General features: G+C 40.3%; 1 pseudogene; it reads right to left on the bottom strand.

Annotated features, from left to right (window-relative positions):
- Nucleotides 1-133: 133 nt before the first annotated feature.
- Nucleotides 134-11,880, bottom strand: LOC110963711 (myosin heavy chain, fast skeletal muscle-like; annotated as a pseudogene).
- Between the last annotated feature and the right edge of the window lie 1,330 nt (nt 11,881-13,210).

The following is a 13,210-nucleotide window of genomic DNA, read 5'->3' on the forward strand; positions in this document are numbered from 1 at the left end:
AGCCAAGAAATCCCAGTTTTATTTGATTTTAGAACTTACTTGTGTACCTCATATAAATCAGAATCCCTTGAAGGCTTGAAAGATTTAATCTGTATTTTCAGTCACTCAGAAAGCAAGATGTGGACACAGAATATGCAACAAGTTATCTACTTTTTATTGTCTTTGAGTTATGATAGCATGCTTAACATGCTAAAGTGAACAAGTAGCAAGATACTCATATTGTATGACTTCTTGGTACTGTATAATCTTCATGTCTTCGTTACTCCTCCGCTTCCTTTGTCTGAAATGGCAGATACATGGCATGTAAAAGATCTGACCGAATAGTCAAGTTTTATTAAGTAGCATTTCTACAAATTTGACTCATATCAGATATCTCTTCTGTTACCCTGCCAATTTCTCGACTCTTTGCCCTCAGCTTGTTGACTTGGGACTCAGCGATGTCGGCACGCTCCTGAGCCTCTTCCATTTCATGCTGCACCTTCCTGTACCTGGACAGGTGACTGTTGGCCTGCTCCTCCTGCATGGTAAGCCACAGTAGATTTAAGACCTGCACACTGAATGACATTCTAAAACTTAGAGTCACAATGAGAATTAGATGTACTCACCGCCTCCTCAGCCTGTCGCTTGTAGGATTTCACTTTCAGCTGCAGTTTGTCCACCAGATCTTGGAGTCTCGCAATATTCTTCTTGTCCTCCTCAGTCTGATGTAAATCACGAATGACAGGATTGTATTATAGATTTAATACTTGCATATATGTGATGTATTCATTATTACATACTATACGATAGTTTATGTATGAGTATAAGTAGCATTTGACCTGGTAAGTGAGCTCCTTCACTCTTCTCTCATATTTTCGCACTCCTTTGATGGCTTCAGCACCACGCCTCTGTTCTGCTTCAACTTCAGCCTCCAATTCACGAACCTTGATGGAGGACGAAGGAAGTGATTTTTAAATACAGATGTTGGCCTACTTTTCAGTAATTTTAACTTGTGTGGTCCTCATGACATACCCTAGCCTCCAGTTTCTGGAGCTGCTTCTTGCCGCCCTTCATGGCCAGATTTTCAGCTTCATCAAGGCGGTGCTGCAGGTCCTTCACCGTCACCTCCAGGTTCTTCTTCATCCTCTCCAAGTGAGCACTGGTGTCCTGCTCCTTCTTCAGCTCTTCTGCCATCATGGCAGCCTGCAAATTTAAAGAATTTGTATTGATTCAGCTATCAGAATGCTTTATTTGGTGGAGAAATGTCTACTGCAAAGACATGCATCAGGATGACTCACATCAGTGATGGCCTTCTTGGCTTTTTCTTCAGCGTTTCTTGCTTCCTGGACAGAATCTTCCACCTCACCTTGGATCTGAATCAGGTCAGCCTCCAACTTTTTCTTTGTATTTATTAGACTGGTGTTCTGCACAAATAATAGTTTGGAATACGCACTGTAATTTTCAATTATCAGGTATTTCACATGCCCTTTTTTGAATCCTCATTTACCTGAGAGTGCAGCAGTCCCACGCGCTCGCTGGCATCCACCAGCTCCTGCTCAGCGATCTTACGGCCTCTCTCAGTCTGCTCCAGGGCAGCTCTCAGCTCTTCGATCTCAGCCAGCATCAGGTTGTTCCTGCGCTCCACCATTGCAACCTGTTCCTTCATTTCATCCTGACTTCTGATAGCCTCATCCAGGTGCAGCTGGGCATCCTAAATGAATAATAAAACATGTTTGCAATGTAGTCTAAATAAAGTCACTTTTAGCTGCAATTTTATTGAACAAGCTACCACACCTTAAGCTGTCCCTGCACATTTCTCAGCTGTTTCTGGGCTTCAGCTGCCTGGCGGTTGGCATGGCTCAGCTGAATCTCCATCTCATTGAGGTCTCCCTCCATCTTCTTCTTGATTCTCAGGGCATCATTTCTGCTCCTGACTTCAGCATCCAGAGTGCTTTGCATGGAATCAATCACTCTCTGGCTGTTCCTCTTGATCTGCTCTATCTCCTCATCCTTCTCTGCAAGTTTTCTGTCAATTTCGCTCTTGACTTGGGTGAGTTCAAGCTGAATGCGCAGAATCTTGGATTCCTCATGCTCCAGGGTAGCCTTGACACAAAATAAAAACATTTTGTGTAGCTCCAGCAAAATCAAATTCAGCTGTGTTTGATCAGAGGTATTTTGACAGACAGTACCTCTGCCTCCTCAAGTGAAGTCTGGATTTCGGACTTCTCTGTCTCGACAGTCTTTTTCGATTTCTCCAGCTCATGAATAGTTTTTCCAGTCTCGCCGATCTGCTCAGTTAGATCTGAGATTTCCTCTGTACCAAAGTATAAATTTTTTGAGATTTATGTTTGAGATGAAATACATATTTTGTTTGGAGGACATTTAGATGCAGATTTAGATATTTAGAATATACAGTACACTTACAACTGTAACACAGATAATTGTATTTGTTACATTTGTTAGTTCAAAATTTAAGACCATGCACAATAAGTCTGTTGGTCCACTGGAGGGCACACTATTCTCAAGTTGTCATTTCATACAAAACATACAACAAAGCTTTGGAAAACTCTGAGTGTACAAAGAAAAATCTGTAGTTAAGTATGTACAATTTTGCAAAGTTAGACCACAATCCTTTTTTTCCTGTTAGTTGACTGAATGTATAAAATTTTGTCTTACGTTGCAGATTTTTGTTCTCTCTCTTCAAGGTCTCCAGTTGGTCCAGAGCTTCTTCATATGAATTTTTCAGCTTAAACATCTCAGTGCTGAGAGAACGAGCTTCTTTCTGTGCTCCCTCCAGCTCAGCCTGACTTTCCTCATACTTCTGCTTCCACTCTGCAAGAACCTTAAAACATAAAGAGAACCAGTTTGTTTTGTTTTAATCACTCCTAATTGCATGGCCTTTACTGAAAAGCAAAATGCAAAGATAAAGACTATACCTTGTCAAAGTTTCTTTGCTTCTTGTCAAGGTTAGCAGCCAGAGCGTTAGCTCTCTCCACATCGATCATCAGGTCCTCCACTTCACCCTGCAGTCTCTGTTTAGTCTTTTCCAGAGAGGCACATTTTGCATTCACAGCCTCGATGGATTCCTCTGCATCCTGAAGACGCTGGGCAAGCTTTTTCCTGCAAAAACAGATTATCAGGAGTTACACAATTAATGCCAGACAATCAAACAATATTAGACTTAATCCCACTCTACATCTCTGAACCAGACAGTGTTTTCAGTTCCTGAATTTGTCATTGGTAGCGTTCATGCTAAGTTAAAACTGAAAACTTACTTTGCCTCCTCCAGCTCCTCAGTGCGCTGAATAGCATCAGTCTCATATTTGGATCTCCACTGAGCCACCTCGCTGTTAGCCTTGGACATGGAACGCTGCAGCTCAGCTTTGGCCTCCTGCTCCTCCTCAAACTGCTCTCTGAGCAGGTCGCAGTCATGACGAGCTGATTGAACAGCATGAGCCAGGGCGTTCTTGGCCTTACAAAAAAATGAAGGTCTTTTTATTAACTAAAATTTGTCTAATTTGAAGCTTTAAATTGTTTTAACCATGCAACCCTGCAGTTCTGTGACTGTTTTATTGTGCACTTACTTTAACTTCCTCTTCAATATGCCTCTTGAGCTCTTCAGTCTGCTGAGTGTAAGCCTGCTTGCTCCTGGTCAACTGAGAGACCAGGGCTTCTTTCTCCTCGAGTTGGCGACTAAATTCACCTAAGGTGAGACATACACTGAGAATCCAAACGTAAATATGGACATTTCATCAGGTGTCCAAAATATGAAATCACCATTCTCACCATTCTCTGTTTGCAGTCTTGCCTTTTGTACTCCAATGTCATTCAGCTGTCGCACATGTTCATCATTTTTGGTCTTCAGCTCACTCACTTGATCCTCAAGAGAGCGACACATTTTCTCCAGATTTGCCTGAAATTAACAAAAGCTATGTTGATCTCTAATAATACAGCATAATTTAACTCAATAATAGCCAAAATAAAGGCAGCAGAGTAGCTTAAGTTGACTCAGTTGCCTGGGAATCTTTTTACTCTGTAGTACCTTGGCCTTAGCAATACCCTCCATGTTGCTGCTGAGGTCATCAATCTCCATTTTGTATTCACTTTTCTCTTTCTCCAGTTTCTGTTTGACTCTCTGGAGGTTATCAATCTGTTCTCCCAGCTCTGCAACAGTGTCAGCCTGCTTCTTGCGGAGAGTTGCAGCGGTGGCTTCATGCTGCAGGGTGGACTCTTCGAGATCACGACGCAGCTTCTGAAACTCGGACTCGCGCTTCTTGTTCATTTCGATCTGAACAGCAGTTGCTCCTCCAGCTTCTTCCAGCCTCTCACTGATCTCCTCAAGTTCCCTGGAGAGATCAGACCTCTGCTTCTCCACCTTAGCCCGAGCAGCTCGCTCAGCCTCGATCTCCTCCTCCAGCTCCTCAATACGAGCCTAGAGCAAAGAAACAGACAAACACAGCCACAATTTGATATATTTGTCATACATTGATTAAGCACATTTAAATAATCCAGATTTAGTGGACTACTGTTATTAATATTAAGATAAATAACTTACTTGAAGTTCTTTGATCTTTTTCTGAAGCTGAGCACAAAGTGATTGCTCATCCTCAATTTTGCTAAGAAGCTGGCTTGTTTCAAAGTCCTTCCTATGTGGAAAAAAGAGTTAAAGAAAACATTACATCCAGAATTATTAATTTCTTTGTCTTGAAATAGGCAACACCAAAGTATGAATTTTACTTATTCTGAGCTTATTCATGGTTTATTGTTGATAATTTTTTATTTTTTAACTTTGCATGAAAGCAGAATGTTATTGTTACTGTCTGCTAGACAAATACAGTTAGGTCAGGCATAAATACAATATTTAAATTGATTATTTGCATAATTTACTCACTTCTTTATTTTCTCTTCAGACTGCTGCTTGTCATTCTCCAGATCCATGACTGTTTCCTGGGCCAGTTTAAGATCACCTTCAAGCTTTCTTTTGGCTCGTTCAAGGTCCATACGGAGCTTCTTTTCTTGCTCCAATGAACCTTCTAGCTGTTTCAAATGAAATGAGCCGTTAAATGTTTGTTTTTCATTGCCAAGGAGACTTAAATCACTTTGTGTCATTATTGCTCACGTCATCCACTTGCTGCTCCAGCTTGGTCTTGGCCTTCGTCAGAGTGTTGACTTTGTCTTCCTCTGCTTGCAGGTCATCGAGGGTCTGCTGATGAGCCTCTTGGAGGGCTTTCTTCTCTTTGGTCAGTTTGGCAATGGTCTCATCTTGAGAAGTCATTTCCTCAACCAAGTTTTTGACCTATGTTTGCAATATTATAAAAGGGGAGTTGGTATTCTGCTCAGAGTGGACTTTAAGGCCTTGTGATTGATTTACCAACCTTGTTCTCAGTGGCATGTTTCTCCTTTTCCACTTTGGCCAGGGTGAGCTCCAAGTCATCGATGTCTTTCTTTAACTCAGAGCACTCGTCCTCCAGCTTCCTCTTCTTTGCAGTCAGCTCAGCGTTGATTTCCTCCTCATCCTCCAGTCTCTCAGCTGTCTCTTTGAGTTTAGCCTCGAGCTGGATTTTAGCTTTAATGAGCCCCTCACACCTTTCCTCTGCATCGGCGAGGTTTTCACCTTCCTGCATTTACAAACACATTTAAATGAATAGATAATTTTGTATTTTTAAACACCTGATCACTATAGTAAAAAAAAAGTCCCTAGTTCCATGTAAGATATGCAGTAACATAAAATGAAAATTATGAAGTCAACTGTAACAAACCAAGTGTCTGAAAAAGCAATTTCCCCTTTCAGTTTAACTTACAGACTGAATTTGTAGCTGCAAGTCATTCTTCTCCTGTAGGAGAGAGACCATCTTCTCCTCCAGCTCCTTCTTCTTAGCCAGAGCCTTTGTTAGTTCCTCTTTAGTCTTTTCAAAGTCTTCTTTCATTTGGGCCATCTCCTTCTCAGTCTCTGCACTCTTCAGCAGAGGTTTAATCTTGAAGTACAGCTTCATCCATGGCCAGGTTTTGACATTCATGAATGAACGGATGTTGTACTGGATAGAATAAATTGCCTCCCTGGGGATAACAGATTTTGAAGGAAACCGATTTTTTTAGATATTGAAAGCTGCAACAAAAGTATAGGTTGAACCCCAAAACACACAGTTGAGTTACAAATTACATTCAGGTAGTCATCCACATTTCAGTACCTGCGCTCCATCATCTTGACAAACTCTCTCCTCATGAGGAAACCCCTACAGAGAGCCTGAGTCATTGTGACCAGGATGGCAAGTTTTTCATCTCTCATCTCCTCCAAGGTACCCAGCAGACCAGCTTTGAAGAACACCTGAAAAATAGTGGCGTTATATATAAAATGGTATAGCTCACTGGCAGTATCACAATTTAGCAGCAGTTTTAAAGACACCCACCACAATTTGCATATTAAGTTACCTTTGTGTGTCCGAATTTGTACTGAGTATGATCAACATTAATAGAGCCCAAGAGTTTCTCTGAGGCCTTTTTGTTGTCGATGAATTGTCCCTCAGGGATGACACTGGCATTCAATACTTTGTATCTGATAGGAGATATATTGATTGTTGAGAAAAAAATAATCACAAAATTGTGAAAAATGCGGTTTATTCATACTTACCTCTGCTTGAAGTCACCATAGAGGATTCTGCTTGGGAAACCTTTCCTGCAGATCCTGATGCCCTCCAACACACCATTACACCTCAGTTGGTGGATGACCAGGAAGTTCTCCATGAGACCTATGATACAGTGTTAAATAAACTCACATGTTAGAAGTTATGATACGATGATAAACACAGCAGTCAAAGCACATTACTATGACATTTTTCTGTCATTCTAGGATTTTTCAGGTACCTGGTGTCTTTGATTCATTGGGAATCAAGCAGCGCACAAAATGCGGATGTGTGCTCCTCAAATTGGTCATCAGCTTGCCCAAATTCTCCTAAAGAATTAAATCGTCAGTAAATAAGCAAAATGCAGCCTGAAGCACTTAGGTTATTTTTTCACACCTTACCCTGAACAGAGCAGACACCGTCTGGAAGGAGCCACCCTTCTTCTTGCCACCTTTCTTGCCTCCACCGCCACCCTCAGCTGTTGGTGGGAGAATGGCAGGGTAATTATTCAATTCAAGGTAAGTAGAGAATTAGAATTTTTCATATCTAATAATGTGGATAATCATTACCTTCTGCTGAGGCATGTGATGCATACAGATGAGCCAACAGCTTCGTTGAAGACTTCTGGTAAAGCTGCACCACAGAGTCATTCAGGGGGTCCTTGTTCTTGTCCAACCAGCCAAGAACATTGTAGTCAACAGTGCCGGCATAGTGCACCAGGGAGAAATGGGCCTCAGCTTTGCCTTTGGCCGGTTTTGGTTTCTGGAAGGGAGCACTTTTTCCAATATGCTGGTCGTAGAGTTTGTTCTTGAAGGTCATGTCTGTTGCCTTGGGGAACATGCACTCCTCTTCAAGGATGGAGAAGATGCCCATTGGCTGTCATGATGAAATGATTATTTTAAACCAAACTTTCAAGTCATCAGATTGTTTCTATGCTTGTCAGTAAACAGAACAGCACGCTGCTCACCTTCTCAATAAGCTCAATGCAGGCAGCCAAGTCCATGCCAAAGTCAATGAACTCCCATTCAATTCCCTCTTTCTTGTACTCTTCTTGCTCCAGGACAAACATGTGATGGTTGAAAAACTGTTGCAGTTTTTCATTGGTGAAGTTGATGCACAGCTGTTCCAAGCTGTTGAACTGAATATTAACAAGAGAAAAGTGGAATGCAATTTAGTATATATTTGTATCAAACCCATATGACTTGCTTAATATGATTAAAATGGTTTTTGGCCATTTCTTTTTACGTAAAAACAAACAAACAAAATTTAACTGTATCCCCAAACTTACATCAAAGATCTCAAAGCCAGCAATGTCGAGCACACCGATGAAGAATTGTCTGGGCTGTTTGGTATCCAGCATCTCATTGATTCTGACGACCATCCACAGGAACATTTTCTCATAGACAGACTTGCAGAGAGCCATGACGGCATTGTTGACCTGAATACACAGATGGATGTTGTCATATCACTTAATAAAAATGATTCAAACTTTCAGGGGTTAATTAGGAGGTTTTGGAGCACCACAGGACAGTATAAGAGTATTTCACCTGTGGGACAGTCTGACCCTTTGTCACAAACTCATTTCCGACTTTCACTCTCGGGTAGCACAGTGCTTTCAGCAAGTCAGCTGAGTTTAGACCCATGAGGTATGAGATTTTATCCGCAACTGAAAAAAAAGAAAGAAAATTGAGTAAGGCAGTTCAGATTCTGTAGAGAAAGGAAGGAATCTGTTGCAGAGGAAGTTTTCAAATGTGCACATAAAAGTTAAGTGTACCCTCAGTGCCATCAGGCTCAGCCTGCTCCTCCCTCTGTTTCTGCTTGAACTTCATATTTCCATGATGCATCACAGCTCCAGTCAACTTGTACATGCTGACCTTCTCCTCTGCAGTGAAGCCCAGGATGTCAATAGCAGTCTGCATACATTCAGAAAATGAAATTCATCATTTTGATAAAGCCCTATAAATTAACACACACATATTTTTATAATGCTGTGTATTTGGTCATTTTCTTACATCAGTAGCAATGAATTCTTCAATGTCATTGATACTCTTGACAGTGATTTCACCCTGACTGATCATGTGATAGTCATAAGGGTTGGTGGTGATGAGAAGAGCCTCTGATGAAAGAAAAAAAAAACATTTTACTATACTAGAATATACACCAAATTGAAAACATCCTTGAATAATTAAGTAATCTCATACCTATTAGCTCAGGTTTGTGGCCTGTCGTGAGCTGATAGAAGATGTGGTAACTCCTCTCAGCAGACAGCTGGAATGTCACTCGAGACTTCTCCAGCAGATCTGTTTGGATTTACGTTGTAAATAAGTAAAGGAGTGCAGCTGAAGAAATGCATGATGATTTTAAAAAATACTTACATGTTTCAATATCAGCTGAAGCCAACTTTCCAGTTGTCCCAAAGTGAATTCTGATAAATTTTCCCTTTCCAGAAGCAGATTTATATCAAAATTAAAAGTGTTTTACAGTGAATGATTGTCACCACAAAATGGTTAATGATTTCAAATTACTGAGAAATCATCAAAATAACTTACAAAACGCGAAGAGTTGTCATTCCTTACAGTCTTGGCATTACCATAAGCTTCCAGCAGTGGGTTTGCTGCAATGATTTGATCTTCCAGCGACCCCTAGAGACAGGATTAAGTCTTGTCAATCTAACAATACTTTGTTTAATTTTCAATTTCACGTTAATATTGTGCAACATCATTTACCTGCATTTTTCCAGGAACTGGCTCAGCTTTTTTTCCTCCAGCCACTGCGATTGTCGCAAAGTACTGGATGACACGTTTGGTGTTAACAGTCTTTCCTGCACCAGATTCTCCGCTGGGTTGGGGGGTGCATTCAGAAATATCGTTTAAAAATCACAGTTGTTACTATTTTTGGAAATACCTAAACATGTAAAATTTGTTCATACTTACGTAATCAGGATGGACTGGTTTTCTCTATCTGTAAGACATTGAAATGATAGATCTTTGTCAGGAGTTCTGAAATTTCACAGCCGTATTTCTGAATACATAACAGCCTTCACAATGATTGATACCTTGGAGCATGAACTGATAGGCGTTATCAGAGATGGAGAAGATGTGGGGTGGAGCCTCAATCCTCTTTTTGCCCCTGTATCCCGCAACCACCCCTGCATCATACACTGGGAGCCACTTGTAGGGGTTCACAGTGACGCAGAACAGCCCTGAGTAGGTCTGTGGAGACAGAGAACATCGTTCAACACTCTCAGTTTTCTGCAGTCATCATCCTCTTTTATGCACTGATGTGATGTTCAGGTCAAACTCACGTAGATCATCCATGCTGCATAACGCTCTTTGAGGTTATACAGCACAGCAGGCTCACTGAGGTGGGTCATCATGGCCATGTCCTCAATCTTATCGAACTTTGGAGGGTTCATGGGGAAGACTTCATCTTCTTTGACTGTGATGGACTGTCAAATACACAGAAAAAGCCATTCAGATGTTGCTCAATGTGTTTCATTTTAAAAGATTCTTAGATGCTTGTCTCAAATTAATATTTTTTCTTTTGCAAACCAGTTTTGAAATATTGAGTAAACAACATGGTCAAGAAGTCTGAAAAAAAATGTAATTTTACATTTGTTTTAAATTTAATCCAAAATGTTTTTAGTTTCATGTTATCAGCTTGGGTATACAAAGTTGAATGTCAAACAATGTCCCCCTTTTTGTTTTCATGACAGCAAGCACACGAGCTGCATTGGCTCCACAAGGTGGTGCAAAACCTGATAACCCATGTTGTGTCAGAATGATTGACTGATGTTTTAAGGAGCTTCTTATGATGCCATATATGCTTGACTTTCTCACTCTTCAAATGTCTCCATCAGTGTCATTGGGGTTGAGATCAAGTGACTCCAGTCTTCTTTGGTCTTCAAGGAGTTCTTGCAATGCGGCACATTGTGTTGAGGGTCGTTATCCTGCCACAGTAGGAATCTTTCTCTGCAGTGATGCAAGCCAGAGGGTGAATGTCTCTGAAGGATAGAGTGATACTTCTCCTGTGGTCAGGGTGTTGTCAATCCAATGCAGTCATCCAACTCCAGAGTAGCAAAGCATCCCCAGACTTGAATATTCCCACCAGCATGTTTCACTATCGGTTTTACATTGTGAGATCATTCTCTCTCCTGTTCATCTCCTTACATACACATTTCTCTTATTGACACAAATGTCAAATCTGGAGTCATCAGTGAGTAAGACCTTCCTAGCCATCCACTGTGCTTGTGTACCATAGCCCACATCAAGCTTTTAGCCTTGTTCAACTCTTGAGAAGTGGTTTTGTGATTTCTGTGGAATGTTGTGTTCTTCATGTAGCAAATTCTGTCTTTGTAATGAAATTGTTTTTCTATTTCTAAGTGGACAGAGCTTGATGTATTGATCTTCTGATGGTGTGGTGACTTTTGGTCTGCCTGATTTGCTTTTTGCAGAGCATTTTAGAGTGCCATGTCCTGCTCACTAGCTGTCTTTGATGCTTGGAAAGCTGCTCTTTGTTCAGAATAACAATATCACTTTTACTTAATTCAGATGCCAGGCTTCCCACTATCACAATGCTGCTTAATAAGAAATGTTCTGTTGGAAGTACAGTTATATTTGAAGCAAAGAAACTATGGTTGCAAGACAATGCCAACAAATTAGAAATAGTGCAGTAGTGCATCCTCAAACTTTCTCATATCTTCTAGGTGTAGATAAAATTTTTTTTAGTGATTTCCACTGTGTTCTTTGGAGCCACTGTATGCATATTTATTTTTAATTTAAATTTGATTTTAGGTTTTGGACTTTTAAGTCACCATGTCAGCATTGTCATATGTCACATCTGCCTAGAGACTAAATAAAACTATACTACCGTTGCTACTACTAACTATAACCCCACTATGGTAAGGTCTAAAGTGGACCCTAACTGTAAGTATTTCTGTTTTTAACTTTCATTTAGATTTGATTTTGAACTTCATTTTACATCACCATGTCAGGGTTGTATGTCACAGCTGTCCAGATACTAGATCAAACAATTGTAAAGTAATGTGAAGCAGTTCATCCTATTGTTGCTTACTCACTTTTCCACACAGAGTATCCACGGTGGCTTTGCCGCCCTCTCTCTTCACCAGTTTCCCTTTAAGGTACATTTCATTGGGCTCAGAAACAAAATAGGCTGTTTTAGCATCAAAGGGAGTGTTTTGAGCCTCAATTCGCTCTCTTTCTGGCTTGCGGAGGTAAATGGCCGCCGCACCAAAACACTCCATTTCCGGGTCCGCACTCATGATGACCCTTTACTGCAAGTGAAGAAACAAGACAATAGTCATTCATTTAAAAATCCAGAAGTAGACAGATGGGTACTCTGAATAGTAAATTCTACTATTTCAAATTAATGCTCTGCCATTAAGAATGGTTAAATACAGGTAGCTATTATTATGCCACATCTTTAATAATTACCAAAAAATTGTGATACTCACAACAGTAGTACATATATAGTACATATGTGTTATTACTTATTTTATTCTAGGACAGCTAGTGAATCTAATTTACCTTTAGAGCACACCAGGTGAGCAGGGAGGTTTGTTGCAGGCTTCAGTGTGAACTTCTGGGGGAAAAAAGAGCAAAGATAAACTCTTTTATACTTTAAAAAAAAGTATACAGGTATTTTTGATAGGTTTTTCATTTGATAAAATATTTTAATTTAATACACAATATTGGCTTATTTTGCTGTGATGCCTGGAAGTACTATAATATAGATGTCCATTTGAAGCTTACCTTTGCTGGGTGGATGTGCATGGTGGTGATGGTCTGCTGCTCCTTTTATATAGAGTGATGGGGACCTATTGCATGGGCGTTGCTGTATTTGGTAATGCCATCCGGTGTTATGCTTGAGCAATAATTCTTCCCTCTATCCATGCCATTACGAAGTTTATGTGATGTCCTTCGTGTCAGATGATGATTGACAGGTTTAAAATTGGTTGGGAATTTAAATTTCAGTGTTGAGAATTACGTTACTGTGTCTGTGATTTCTGGAAACAATTAGGTTGTTGTCTTGTCATTAGTGTTGCCTTTGATCATATTTATTGTTGGAAAATGTAAAGAGGAGTGCAACATCTTGAGCTCCATGCATGTGTTTTTTGACTTACTATGCAGCATGCGTGTAAGAACTTGGCTCTGTTTGTGTTACTGTTTATGTAAAGAAGGTACAGATGTGAAGCTGGTTCAGTTCCTGATCAAAGTTAAGTCAGCAGTTACAGACAGTCCAAAGGTGTGACTAATGCGTCTTTTAAATGTGCTTTGGCACAACAGTAGCTTCTTTGCAATGCTTTGGAGAAGCTTTGAAAAGTCACTGATATACAGTTTCAGAGTCCTTACAAGTCAGAAATTATTAAAAAATAAAATGAGTGCCAATGAGGTTTAAAGAAAAGGAAGGATTGCCAAAGGATTACCTTTCACAACAGTGCCAACAGCTGTTCTTATTCTTGTTCTTAGGGGAGACACAAGGGGACTGAGACAATCCCTAAATGTAGAGCAGTTGAGTGATGGATGCCAGCTCTTCTTCCTTTTTGTCTTTTAAAAATGACCTCATGATTAGGGATTTCCAGTACTGACCAA

The sequence above is a fragment of the Acanthochromis polyacanthus genome, chromosome 5, assembly GCF_021347895.1.
Source record: "Acanthochromis polyacanthus isolate Apoly-LR-REF ecotype Palm Island chromosome 5, KAUST_Apoly_ChrSc, whole genome shotgun sequence".
NCBI classification, from domain to species: Eukaryota; Metazoa; Chordata; class Actinopteri; family Pomacentridae; genus Acanthochromis; species Acanthochromis polyacanthus.